Source organism: Thalassophryne amazonica, chromosome 14 (genome assembly GCF_902500255.1).
Source record: "Thalassophryne amazonica chromosome 14, fThaAma1.1, whole genome shotgun sequence".
Lineage (NCBI taxonomy): Eukaryota > Metazoa > Chordata > Actinopteri > Batrachoidiformes > Batrachoididae > Thalassophryne > Thalassophryne amazonica.
This window is the reverse complement of record NC_047116.1, coordinates 65,663,403-65,678,606: the sequence shown is the minus strand read 5'-3', so window position 1 is coordinate 65,678,606 and position 15,204 is coordinate 65,663,403. Positions and strand designations below refer to the sequence as shown.

The 15,204-nt window shown below is 41.3% G+C and overlaps 1 protein-coding gene across 1 annotated transcript in view; it reads right to left on the bottom strand.

Moving 5' to 3' along the window:
- Nucleotides 1-8,357: 8,357 nt before the first annotated feature.
- The window catches only part of lonrf2 (LON peptidase N-terminal domain and ring finger 2), a 130,083-nt gene continuing 123,236 nt past the window's right edge, over nucleotides 8,358-15,204 (bottom strand). Inside the window, exon 13 of the transcript XR_004564754.1 lies at nucleotides 8,358-8,368. The gene's annotated coding sequence lies outside the window, so the exon portion shown is untranslated. The remainder of the gene's footprint in view (nucleotides 8,369-15,204) is intronic.

The following is a 15,204-nucleotide window of genomic DNA, read 5'->3' as shown; positions in this document are numbered from 1 at the left end:
CAACACCCATCCTGGTTAAAGCAAATGCTATACCAGGATGCTGTTGAAGTTGTTAATCCTCTAGGCTCTGCAAAGACCAAACATAAAATATTAGCCGTTTATGTGTTTGTTGCTGATCTACCACTTCATGTACTGTCTGACACAGACCACATCACTTGTTTTATTGTGCAGAGAGAAAGATTTTAAAGAATTTGGTCATGCTAAGGTGTTCTCTGAATTAACAGGTGTCTTGAAGGAATTGGAGGAGAATGGGATTATAACATTGCATAAAACAGTACAAGGGACCTTGCATTGCATTGCTGGCGATAATTTGGGCTCCCATTGCATTGGTGGCTTTTCTGAAAATTTCAGTTGCTCTGAATATTTTTGTCGGTACTGTCTAATAACTTGATCTGAATGTCAGGGTGATGATCCAAATCTGTGTGGGTCAGAGAGCACCAAATGCAGTTCTTCATCTCTTCACTGGTACCAGCTGAGAGTCCTCAGAACTGCACGTGAATGTCACAGGTGTCATAGATCGTCCTGATTAGAGAATCGCACGTGAGTGCAACAGATCACCGTGACAGAGGTGAGAGACTCTTCTGCAGCACATTCTCCCCAGAGATCAGCCCTAAACCACCTGGGAAGGAAAACAAACACAAAAACCGCAAAACAGTGTCCAGCCAAGCCCCCCAACACACAACATGGTTCACTTACTCCACTCTGAATCGGCGCATTAATCAGTTCAAATACTGTGCATCGGATGTTTCTACAAAGCCATCTGGAGTCAGGCCTGAAGCAAACAAATTGTCAGGACAGGCCATACAGAACTGGAACTTTCTGAGGCTGTTGCCTGCTATAATTGGTGACAGAGTGAAAGAACCAGCTGATGATGTTTGGCAGTTGACTCTGCAGCTAAAAGACATTGTGGACATGGTAAGCGCTCAGAAAATCTCTGTGCCACAGGTTGCATTTCTGAATGTTCTTATTCAAGAATATTTGGAGTCAAGAAAAGCTCTGTTCAATGCGCTTTGAAAGCAAGCATAACTAGTTATTTCAAGACATGCAAGAAATTTAAAGAATTTCAAAAACCTCTGCTTTACTCTTTCTGAAAGACATCAAATGCTGCAGGCTTACCTTTCAGCAGGATCAATTGACCAAGCTATCGTACAAGTTAAAGACAGTTCTCCATTTTACCTGGCACTCTACAGTGAAGCCATTCAAGATGCAGTCAGACAGTTTGGCTTCACTGAGATTTATACAAAGGTCACAGTAAAAATGTCCTACAAGGGAACACTGTACAAAAAAGGACAATTCCTTGTGATGGGTAATATGGATACTGTGGAGTTTGGTGAATTTGTGCTTATTTTGATAAAAAAAAATGACAATGTTCATTTTCTTGTGTCAATGTAAATTGCAGGTCTTTCTGATGTCAGTCATTCTACTATGAAGTGAACATTATTCATTCTTTTATTCTTAGAAATGTATGATGCAGAGCAAAATGACATAAGAAGTTACTAAGGTTTTGCCAGACCTCCCCGCCCCAGTTGTGAACATTGTGGAGGAGACACAATGTTCATTGGGTGTGGAGACCACTGAAGATTTTCACTTTGTATAGGAGGCTGATCTCATGTCAGTTTTACGACCAATACAAGCGAGAAGATTGGTTGCTGCATGGAAACAACCTGTAAGTACAATTCACCAACATTTACTTTAATATATAACCAAGGATTGCCAATGGTATACCATTCATTTGATATTCAATACCAAACATGAAACCACTGTCGCCTGTGTACTTGCTCTGGGGGTTGCTAAGGTTAGACCTTACTTGTGTGAAGTGCCTTGAGGCAACTTTGTTGTGATTTGGTGCTATATAAATGAAAATAAATTGAAAAATCAAATTAAATGGAAAAAATTACTTCTTGTTCTTTTTTGTTGTTTGTTTGTTCACGGTCATGTCTGCAAAAGAAATTCTCCTGGATCAAGACTAAAGGCACCGCAACACTTGCACGAATTTGATCCCCACACTGCCGCACAATTCATCGTGCCAGTGCGCCCCACTTTGTCCCGCTTGATGCTATGCTGTTTAAAATAAACATTTATAGCCGATGATGCATTTGCTCTCAGAACTTGGCTGATAAACCATTCTTTCATCGCTCCCAGAATCACACAGATATTATCTACAGATTTGGTTCATGCACATCGTGTGGTGGAGAACATATTTGGAATCTTGTCTCAAAGGTAATTATTTAAAATATATATCCATCCATCCATTTTCTTCCACTTCATCTGAGGTCAGGTCGCGGGGGCAGCAGCTCAAGCAAAGCCACCCAGACCTCCCGATCCACACACACCTCCCCCAGCTCCTCCGGGGGAATCCTGAGGTGTTCCCAAGCCAGCTGCAAGACGTAGTCCCTCCAGCGTGTCCTGGGTCTTCCCCGGGGCCTCCTCCCAATGGGATGTGCCCGGAACACCTCTCCAGCGAGGCGTCCAGGGGCCATCCGAAAAAGATGCCCGAGCCACCTCAGCTGGCTCCTTTCGATGTGGAGGAGCAGCGACTCAACTCGGAGCTCCTCCCGAGTGACCGAGCTCCTCACCCTATCTCTAAGGGAGCGCCCAGCCACCCTGCGGAGGAAACCCATCTCAGCGGCTTGTACTCGCGATCTTGTTCTTGTGGTTATGAGTCAAATCTCATGACCATAGGTGAGGGTCGGCACGTAGATCGATCGGTAAATCGAGAGTTTTGTCCCCCTGCTCAGCTCTCTCTTCACCACGACGGTCCGATACAGCGACCGCAGCACTGCAGATGCTGCACCGATCTGTCTGTCGATCTGACGCTCCATCCATCCCTCTCTCGTGACCAAGACCCCAAGATACTTAAACTCCTCCATTTGAAGCAAGGACACTCCACTGATCTGAAGAGGGCAAAGCATCCTTTTCTGGTCGAGAACCATGGCCTCGCATTTGGATGTGCTGATTTTCATATATATATATAAAGAGAGAGAGAGAGATGCATATTATATATATTATAGATATTAAGTATTATAGATGCAACATCTCGTCATAATCGTTTGGATGCCCTGCATGCAGTGCCACGCAGTGTTTCACAACTAGTTCACCCAAGTGGCATGAAATTAATGCGTGCCAGAAATTTTGAACATTTCAAACTTGTCTTTCCACACTGGCACGCAGCTGCGTGCAGTTTACGACGCGTTTACTCACTGGCACACCACATTGTGTGCCTTAAAGTGTCCCTGCCATGCCTTGACATTTTTACATATTCTTGATGAATAAAAAAACCTTTTTCCACTTGTATTTGTTTTTTTTTTTTTTTACCATAAAATTACACTGAACAAGGATTTAGACATTTCATTACCCATATGAGAATTTGTAATTACCGCCTCCAAGCTTGACCTACTTTATCGCTGCGACGGATATGACGTCATGCGAGTAAAGGTGTCGAAGTGAGGATCTGTTTAACAACACGGCAGACACGGACAGCGAAGGCATAGTGAGCGTTTATAGCAAAAATTTAAGTGACATATCGATTGTTTTTGACGAAGATGAGGCAGTTTCTGATGACTGAAGTGAAAATAATGAGGGGCTCCAAACGTATATGTTTGAACCGTACGTGACAGAAGACGAGGATGAAGCAACAATAACGAAGGTGATGTCGAGGAGGATATAAGCTGCCTACAAAACACAGAATGTACAGAAATTTTATTTTCAGTGATTTTAGAACAAACTCCTGAATTAAAGCATGCTGTGCTGTTGAAATAATTTTTTCATACACATACAAACGCACCACAGTCCAGGTCCAAATTTATCAAAATGCAGGTGGAAATGTCTGTTACAAAGGAATAAATGATTATTTCTAAGAAAAGGTGGTGGGTGAACAAACCATTCTGCGTTTTGTAGGCGGTGTATATCCTCCTCGACAGCGCCTTCGTTGTTGTCATCCCGACACCTCCGCTTCATTCTTGTCTTCTGTCGCATACGGCTCGAACATATATGGTTGGAGCCCCTCATTATCTTCACCGTCCTCATCTTCTTCAAAAACAATCGATATGTCACTTAAATCTTCGCTATAATTGCTCACTATGCCTTCGCTGTCCGTGTCTACCGTGTTGGTAAACAGATCCTCACTTCGACATCTTTACTCGCATGATGTCATATCCGTCACAGCGATAAAGTAGGTCAAGCGTGGAAGCGGTAAATACAATTGTCATATGGGTAACGAAATGTCTAAATCCTTAGGACCTTACATGAGGCACCAACATCAATGCCCTCGTGAAAAAGTCACAGCCGCGTCTGTACTTTTTAAGGTCACTGAGGAAGGTCAACCTGTCCCAGGAACTGCTGCTGTCCTCCTATAGGTGTTCTGTAGAGAGCGTCCTCACCAACAACATCTTGGTGTGGTACAGGAGCTGCTCTCAGGCTGACAAGAAGGCTCTGGAGAGAGTCAGGAAGTCAGTACAGAACATCATAGGAGCACAGCTGTCCTCTCTGTCAGACATCTATAACACCAGATGTCTCTGCAGGGCCAGAAGCATCAGCTTCGATGGTTCACACCCCGGGCACAGCCTGTTCTCACTGCTGCCCTCAGGAAAGAGGCCCGCACATCCAGACTCAACATGTTCTATCCAAGTGCAATACAGGTATTGAATGCACATTAGCCTACAGTCTGCACTATTCATTGCATTTATTTTTATAAAGGTGAATGCAATGAATAGTTCAGACTTCTATTTATATACACCTACTGGCTCCTTTCTAAATACATGTATATATTCTTATTTGTCTTTTATATTTACTTTTACACCTTTGCACTACGGGAGTTGTCTTTTAATTTCGTTGTACCTTGTGTATGACAATAAAAAGCATTCTATTCTATTATTGTTCAGTTTAATTTTATGGTAAAAAAAAACAAACAAAGACAACGTGGAAAAAGCTTTATTTATTCTTCAAGAATATGTAAAAATGTCATGGCGTGGCAGGGACCCTTAAGATTCAGGGTTAATGACTTTTTGGACTCAGCCATCAGAAGTTTAACAGTATGCGGTGAAGGAACTTACCTCATGTCTCTGGGTCCTCGGGCTTTGGGATCGAGCTGGGAAGAGCTTATAGAGTCAGGAAGTGACTGGACAGAGGTGTTTGGCGATGCTGATATCTTTGCAGACAAATGAAGGTTCAAGTCTTTAGGGTCCTGTTGCTGCCTGTATGGTTGTGAGACTTGGACGCTAACCAGTGACCTAACACGATGACTGGACGTCTTTAGTACTAGGTGTCTTCGAAGGATACTTGGGTACAACTGGAATGACTTTGTATCAAACGAATGGTTGCTAAAGCCTGGTTCACCACACACGTGGAGATAAAAAAAAATCATAGCTCTAACAGGTTTGGTCATACAGTGCGTGGTGTTCAACCACACAGTAAGAAAAAAATCATAGATCTAACAGGTTTGGTCATACAGTGCGTGGTGTTCAACCACACAGTAAGAACAAAATCATAGCTCTAACAGGTTTGGTCATACAGTGCGTGGTGTTCAACCACACAGTAAGAAAAAAATCATAGATCTAACAGGTTTGGTCATACAGTGCGTGGTGTTCAACCACACAGTAAGAAAAAAAATCATAGATCTAACAGGTTTGGTCATACAGTGCGTGGTGTTCAACCACACAGTAAGAAAAAAAATCATAGATCTAACAGGTTTGGTCATACAGTGCGTGGTGTTCAACCACACAGTAAGAACAAAATCATAGCTCTAACAGGTTTGGTCATACAGTGCGTGGTGTTCAACCACACAGTAAGAAAAAAATCATAGATCTAACAGGTTTGGTCATACAGTGCGTGGTGTTCAACAGATTTCACACACAAACCTTCCCAGGTCAGACAGGAAATCTCGCATAATCTCTCGAGATTAAACGTGACTTCAGAGTAAAAAATCAGAGATACTTTGTGGACAATTTACAACAGAGGGAAAAAGGTACAAAAAGAAAAGGAAAAGGAGTGGAGACAGCACGACCACCGGACTTTCAGAACAGCCGTTTCGATTTTATTTTTCACCTCGCTTTCTGATTGGCTACACATCACATTCAGTAGGCTGCGTGCTCGTTTGTGGTCAGAGGACACCACACACGCTGCGATATTGGTCCAAGACAATCCAACATGTTGAATATCCCCGATTTGCGATCGGAGTGCCCCTGACGTCCTTCCGAGCAGATCAATCAATCAATCAATCAATTTTTTTATATAGCGCCAAATCACAACAAACAGTTGCCCCAAGGCGCTTTATATTGTAAGGCAAGGCCATACAATAATTATGTAAAACCCCAACGGTCAAAACGACCCCCTGTGAGCAAGCACTTGGCTACAGTGGGAAGGAAAAACTCCCTTTTAACAGGAAGAAACCTCCAGCAGAACCAGGCTCAGGGAGGGGCAGTCTTCTGCTGGGACTGGTTGGGGCTGAGGGAGAGAACCAGGAAAAAGACATGCTGTGGAGGGGAGCAGAGATCGATCACTAATGATTAAATGCAGAGTGGTGCATACAGAGCAAAAAGAGAAAGAAACAGTGCATCATGGGAACCCCCCAGCAGTCTACGTCTATAGCAGCATAACTAAGGGATGGCTCAGGGTCACCTGATCCAACCCTAACTATAAGCTTTAGCAAAAAGGAAAATTTTAAGCCTAATCTTAAAAGTAGAGAGGGTGTCTGTCTCCCTGATCTGAATTGGGAGCTGGTTCCACAGGAGAGGAGCCTGAAAGCTGAAGGCTCTGCCTCCCATTCTACTCTTACAAACCCTAGGAACTACAAGTAAGCCTGCAGTCTGAGAGCGAAGCGCTCTATTGGGGTGATATGGTACTACGAGGTCCCTAAGATAAGATGGGACCTGATTATTCAAAACCTTATAAGTAAGAAGAAGAATTTTAAATTCTATTCTAGAATTAACAGGAAGCCAATGAAGAGAGGCCAATATGGGTGAGATATGCTCTCTCCTTCTAGTCCCCGTCAGTACTCTAGCTGCAGCATTTTGAATTAACTGAAGGCTTTTTAGGGAACTTTTAGATCAGAGCGCTCTTAACACACCACACACGGCAGGAATATCTGATAAGATTATCTTTAGTCTCATCACGATTGTCGGAAGGGGAAGATCAGGTCCAATATCGGCCTAATTATCTTGCCGTGTGAACCAGGCTTCATAGTGGAGTTGCACAGAGAATAATTTTCTTCCAACAAAACATCAAATCTATGCTTTAATCTCCAATGTGCCTTCTGGCAAAGTGTTTTTTTTTCTTTCTTTTTTTATAGAAACCTTCTCTATACCACTTCATCATGAAGCTGTATAACTGGTAATGCAACACTCAAAACCTGCACTTTGCACAATTTCTTCAATCACAGCCACAGAAATCTAACTTATTCAGTGTTGTCCTGGTGTCTTTCCTTGCTTTTCACTTTCTTATATAGTCACTCAGTTTTTGAGAACTATCTACTCCACACAGATTTACCATAGAGTGCTATACTGTTTGTATTTCTTCATAATTCATGTAAATAATGTCCAAGACATAGTCAATGTCTTGGGAATGTTCACGTATCCATCCCGACTTGTCCAAAGAAAACGTATATAAAAGTGATGCTTTACATGTGCTATACATGTATAAAGGGGGCACTTACTTATTCACACCATCACACCACACCACACCATGTGTCTGATTGCTGTATTTATGTGGACATAAATAAAAACAAATATCGCTGTGGCGACAAGCTGCAGCAATCGAGCACACATGGGGCGAACACTGACAGCCCCCCAGGTTGAAACAGACCATCGGATCAGAACACGTAGCGGGCAATCTCACTGTCACGTCACCCACGTGAGCATAATGCATGTCTGCGCTGCGGTGCGCCGTCTACAAGACACGCGTCGGGCAGAACACACACGTGGCTGACTGGACGCACTGCACCGGTAGATGTGGACATCAGACCACACTGCTTCTCATTCTTGTCATTTCATGACTGTATGTCTGTGACCATGAGTCATCTACAGAGGAACAGATGGATCATATTTGTATTGCTCGCTTGATAAATGTGTTTTTATATGGTGTGGGATTTAATATTTTTTTTTTTTGTAATACATCCATGTCCTTCCTGATATGAGGCAGATTCTCGCAGTTTTCAAAGAACAACTCCGTAGCTTTGTGGTAAAGTTTCTGTCAATCAGAGCTTTTGGAAGGCACAGGTTTGCGTCCAGTGGGTGGTATGTGTTTTTCTTTAATTTATTCCACATAAGTGGTGTGACGTGGTCCCACAAGTACTGGCTAGTTTTATTTATTTATTCCACATAAGCGGTACGATGTGGTGCACCTCGCACTGTTCCTGCTCAAAAGACACCAAGTTCTCACACCGGGATTGCGCACACCTGCCCGCCAGCGTGATGTTTTGTGGTGTGCAAATTTGAACTGTTTTGTGCCGTTTCGCCATATTTGTCCAAACTTCGCACTATGTGTGAAGGGGCCCTAAAGAATGCTGGATTATCTATATTAGGTGCATATAAATTGGCTAGCGTTAATGATGTATTGTATATCTCCCCTGAAACAATGACGTAACGGCCGTCTTTGTAAGCTATTGTGGAATTATGGAGAAAGGGTATCCCTCTCTTTACTAAAATGGCTGCACCCCTTGCTTTTGCAGAAAAGAATGAATGGTATACATGTTTTTACCCATTTTGCTTTCAGTCAGAATTACTTTTTAGACGTGTCTCTTGCAAGAAAAATATGTCTGAATGAAGTGACTTTAATTGGTTCATGGGAAGTGGCGATCTCCTCCAAAATCAGTAACTTTGTCCTATAGCATGTGGGATTTAACTTTGAAATTAGCAATGGATGCTTGAATTGCTTGAGTATTGTTCGCTGCAGTGAGTTCTCCTCTCAGGTCATTATACACCCGCTCAATGCATTTGTCCAGATTCTCACAATTATCTTTTATTTTGGTCATTTCACCTGTGAGTGCTGCAATAGCTGCTAGTACGGCTCAGTTGGAAAGATCCTCCTCGTCATGACTGGATTCTTCGGGGGCTTCTGTTTCAAGCGGCACCGCTGCTTGGTCGGGGTTCTAGTTGAGCCATTTTCTGTTTCTTGGATTTTCCCTTCTTCATCCAGTCAAATGCACAGTTGTAATGTTTCAGAAGTAAAATTGCTCCTGTAGCATATAAATTACAAACTTGTTGGCCCTTAAAAGTAGTTTTGAAGGATTTTGCTTGTGGAGCTTTTGGAGACGCGTCCTAGACCTTCATCGGACAATGGTGCCCCTCTCTACCGCATTAACAAAGTTAATGTTTTTGGTCGCCATGGCAACTGAAAAGAATATACCACTTTATATAGTCCCAAATCCAGGCTTCATTGATTACACTGGTTTTACAGACGTCAGTCAAATGCATCATTTATTTTCATCAGGGGTAGACTGGGGTCTGTTATTTAATATTGTACTTCCTTAAGATCTAGCCAACTAAGAGTATATAAATTTTGCTGTAGGAATTAAAATTTTCATTTCACTCGTCTCAGAAGAAGTGTGAACATTCTCACTGGCCACATTCAAAACAAATTGTTTTAAACACAACCTTTCATTGAAAATGTGCATGTGATGATTTAATGTTTCACTGGGATATTCTGCTTGTGTAAATTCAAGGTTAATTCGATTCAATTGAATTTCAATTTATTTCATTTGTACAACATCAAATCACAACTAAGCTGGCTCAAGGTGCTTCACACAAGTGACGTCTAACCTTACCAACCCCTACAGCAAGCACAAGAGTGATAAGAAAAAACTCCCTTTGATGATACTGAGGAAGAAACCTGTTGCTCTGGGGGCTACTTGTGTGAAGCGCCTTGAGGCAACTCTGTTGTGATATGCCGCCATATAAATGAAAATAAATTGAAAATTGAAACAGACCAGACTCAAAGGGGTAAACCTCTGCTTAGGTCATGTTACAAGGTTTTTACAAAGTTTTTACCAAGTTGAAGAAACAGGAAACACAAAAACCAGAATAGCATCAAAATAAAGTGCATTATTGTAATGAGCGCACAGTCATTGCCAGGGGGTCCTCTAGCACCCTGGGATGCAAGGCCAGTGTCCATCCATCACATCATCATGTAGGAGTACATTCTAAAAAATCTTTATTTTATTGGTAGTCAAAAACGTATCCAGTCCAAGTGAATAAGCTGTGTGTTCTGTGGAAAACCTCTACTTGATAACGTAAAGATGGTGACATTAACACGAGGCTGTGATGACATCCAGAGAGCACATGCAGCTCGAGAAGAATTGCTGCCTATTTCTGTTGGTCAGAAGGTGCATACTAAATACAAAATATAACACCCCCATCACACTAGAGGCCGAATGCAGTCCGAATGAAAATTTGACGGACAGTGGCCAAGATCGTGGCGCATTCGAAAGCATCCAACAGCAATCTGGGTGCAATCCAAACAGTTGGGCACAATCATGCGGCCAGCCCGAATATAGAACACATGCTCTCTACTTTTGGGGTGCGGTTGAGGTGGAAAAATATCGAATGGCAGCCGAAGTCCAGTCTGATCACAGTTTGACTGCATTCTAAATATTCTGACAGCATCATAACAGCATTCAAACAGTCTGATCACACTCAAGGGAAATTTGCCCTTGAGTTTCAAGGTCCCCGAGTTCAGTGGTGTCCAAAGACATTCCAGAAAGGGCCACGAGGGTGCAGATTTTCTTTGCAGCCACTGAGTTAAGCAGGTGATCTCACTGATTTCCATCACTTTGATCAGACTGTCACACACTGTTCACACCAGATATGAGCAAATCAAAATCATTGTAAAGTAGAATGAACAAAACTGCAAATATAAAATTATTTTTGTGTTCAGTTTGTGCTTATAGAGGTTTAGCAATGCTGACATCTTAGTAGGAAAATGAAGAGCCAAGTCTTTAGGATCTTGATGCTTCCAGTCATACTATGTGGTCATAAAACCTGGGGCCACTTTTTTGTGGTGGCACTAAAATTTTTTGTAAATCACAGTCTGAGACACACTAAGCCAGTGTTTCAAATTTAGCATCAGACTAAAAAAATAACTGCTATGTACTGTTTTAAGGTTTCTGACTACAGAGTCTTTGACTAAGAAAAGTCATGGACTATAAGTCATGTATGAAGTACTTGCTGTGCAAATAGTCTGAATTTGTTTTTTTTTACTTTTGTGCATGCACCATAGTCCAGACACTCAGTTTATCCTTGCTGGACCTAGGACACTTCTGCTGCGTGGTAGATGTGATGATGCACCCGAGACTGATTAGCTCAGGGGCACTGGTGCTCCTGACCTAATCAGTCACTGGTGCATCACTGGTGCCGCTGCATCCTCCACAGTACAGAACTGCTCTGGGTCCATACTTAAGCCACAGTTATTGGATTTATTGGTTTACGGATCTACCAACTGCTGTAAAACTCGTCAACACAGTGGAAAAAAAATGACCCTGGGCACTTTTTAAAATTTTTTTCGCATTAACTGCTAATGTGTGCTACCCAAAATTCTCATGACTCAAGAGTAACTCCAAGAGTGGTGTTATGTCCTCAGTTTATGACTTTAACTGATGCTCTACATCAGGGTTGTCAATCTGGTCCTCAGGGACCCCTGAACCTGCACATTTTCCATCTCTCCCTGCTCTGCTACAAGCTGATTGAATAATTCAGGTGTCTGTTAGGAGTTTATTGGCTGCACACGTGATTTTGTATCACGGTGACTTGATTTTAAAGTCATTAAAAAGCCATGGCCTGTTCAGAAGGAATGCCGCAGCTTCGCAGATTTGTTTGTTCACAAGATTTTTAGAACAGTATAAAACAGTATAAACTCCCGATCCATAATTTTTCATTAAAAAGTCAAACCCATTGATTCCTGAAAACAATTATTATTTAAACTTTGAATATCATTATTGTTTTCACCGACTGACCTTTCAATCCATGTTTTTTTCTCAACTATGATTAAGAAGTGCATGTCTCGTCTGTGCTGTGAAAATGAATAAGAGGTCAGTGGGTGAGGTGTTTGTCTTATTGTGCCCTGTGTGAGTGTACTCTGCTGTGTCAGTGAAGCAGTTTTAATTTTATCCTCTTCATGTTTGTGTTTTATTGGCTTGAACTGATGGTCTGAGCCACTTTGCCTCCAATTTAAAATGCTATACCAAAAAAAATTATTAAATACAAGTTGTGCTAATATGTCCACTGTTTGCAGCTGTACTGACATTTAACGTAAGAGGTCAATGAGTGAATCAGTAGTCAGCCATACTTTATCCTTCATGGATCATAGCCTTGATTCTAAAATGTTCACTTAGTTGAACATTAAAATAAATACACTTTAAAATGGCACTTTTCCCACAATTAGTCAGTGGCCCACATCATTTGGAAACAAATTTGACTTCTGGCTTCAAAATGATGTCATTGAGATCCAAGGATGGCAGTTACAGGGACATTAGAGTTTTGCTGACACAGATACTGCCACAGGAAAGTCCCACCAAAGTAAAATAATTTGAATCCACATCTCTGCAGAAACAAGTATGGTTGCATGAGTACGAAAATTTTACGAAAGAAAAACAAAAATGTGGTTTCAGATGGAAAAACATTTTCAGCATGAACACAGTCCAACAGAATCAAACACTCATCTTTCTGGACACACCCTGTAAATTCAGGTGAGTTTTTTTCTGCACATCATGCAAACACCTGAATAGTTTCCTTAACAATTTAGAGTAACTGTACTGAAGTATGCATATAAATGTACTGAGTGATTAAAAAGGGTGAAAGACAAACAAAAGGCCCCCTGACACGGGCATGATCCCAGCTGGATGTCGTTCTTTGTTCCACTGGCTGCCACATGCTCTGCACTGGATGCTGTGTATATAAAATAATTATTTCATGTCAGATCAATCATTTTCTCTGCAAATTGGCTGCTGAAAACGGCTGTAATCACTTCCTGAATCACAGAGGAACGCTCCAACTTCAGCCATTCGTGCGCGCGCCTAACAAGCTGCAGAAAGCATTTTCAGCCGTCTAAAAAGGTAATTATTTGTCATGTTTACATTGTCATGGCTTGGTAAAACAGTTGCATGTTCTTTCCTTCTTGTGTGCATCTGTTAAAGTATGTTTATGAGAGATTTAACTTCTTGTTACAACTGTTCAGACAAGCTGCGCTCTGATGTGATGCCATCACTCGCTCTGTTCACTTCTTTACTCCACTTGACGAGCTGCACATCGTGTTGACAGATTAGATCGCACCACGTAGCACGACATTTATGCGTGAAAGATTTTTTGAACATTTCAAAATTCTCTGTGCGCAATAGCACGCAGCAGCACCCCTCTTGCATCCTGTCTGCATCCGTTAAAGACATGTTTACTCTCCAGCACAACACAGGTTGTGCTAGTGCATGAATCAAAGACATGCTCGTGTCAGGGGGCCTTAACATTTCATCATACAGCTAACCTAAGGCCATAACAGAAAGAAAAAATAAATAAAACAATGCCCCCCACCCCCCCAAAAAACAACAACAAAAGAAAATGAATGCATCTTTAGTTCCAGAGATATGCTACAATAGAATGTAAAGTTACACATAAAATAAAATCTAGGAGGATACATTTTTTTAAAATAACTGCATTAAATGCAAATAAAATCAGTGGTAGCTCAATTTATCTGGAAAACATCCATAAATAAACAAGTGGAGCAGTTTATGTAATCTCACCTTCTCAGAGGTGCCTCTGTTTAAAGATGACAACAAGTCTGTATCACAGCTGTAATGGCATCCACTGCTTCCTAACAGACAAATTGAGGTGCCCACTGTAGCGTGAGGCAGCAGAAAAAAAAAATGCTGCACTTTTTGCACTTGCTCACTCAAGATAATGTGGAGTCAAATCAGCTCACCTGAAAAAAAAAAATACTTCCACAGTCAGTTGTGTGTAGCAATTATTCCAAATAATTTTTGCTACATTTCACTGAAGAGTTGTAAGGCTTTTGATTTTTCAGAAACAGTTCAGTTACATTTGTGCGAGCTGACATTTTTAGATTACACAAAACACTGCTCATTTTCTGTGCAGATAATAGATGACTCTTAAATCTTAATGGGCCTCATTCACAAACTGTTCTTAAGAACAAATTTGTTCCTAAGTCCTGCTTATGACGTTTTTAGGAAGATTGTGGCATTCATAAATGTTCCTCTATCTACGAACACTCAAAAGTACTCTTGTAAATATATTTCTTAAAGGTTTGCAGCTTTATATACAAAATGAACAGACATCAACAACGAAGAACTAACCTACACACACACACACACACGCACGCGCGCACACACAAAACATACCTGACAAATTGACAAAAAAACAAAAAGAACGGCACAACATTACACTGCGGCACAAGTTTTTTCCTTAGAAAACAGGGAAATAATTGTTTTCTAAAAAAGGTGGCATATCAAATAGCTGCTATGGAACAGTTCTGTTTTCCTAGGTAGTCCAGGGAAGGTTGCCAGATCTCAGTAAATTTGTCAACTTTATCCTGAAGGGAATAGCGAATCTGCTCCATATGCAAGATGTTTGAAATTTCAATCACCCATGTTTTGAACTGAGGTACCGTATCAGTTTTCCATTATGTTAATATGATCTTCTTAACTATAATCATACCATATTCAATTGTATGTCGCTCAGAGGAGCTGAGGCACAAAAGAAAGCGAGATATCCCCAACAATGCTACTTGAGGTTCTGGGATTAAACGGCACCTATACATGCCTTCAAACCAATGAAAAATTTCCTGCCAAAATCTATGCAACTTTGTGCAAGACCAAAATCAATGGGTCAGAGAGCCTTCCGCACATTTGCAACAATCACATGAAGGAGAAGTATTAGGAAACACTTTGTGCAATCAAAAATAAAGAGTCTCGAACTGGAAAAAGGTTAACAAACCCCAAAACCAACTTTTTAGATTCAGGTGAGCTCAAAAGAAGCTTATAAATTGGCACATCCTTAGGTAAGGACTCAAATTCAGGAATATTCTGGCAAACAAAGCTCCTAACCTGCAAGTATCGAAAGAAATGTGCTGTCGGTAGAGAGAACTTATTTTTTAATTGAATGAAGGAGGCAAACTGTCTAACAATGCACAAATCTTATGAAGCATCTAACAAGGATGGGGGAACACATGATTACGAAATACTGGTGTATGAATATTTATATTTAGTAAAGA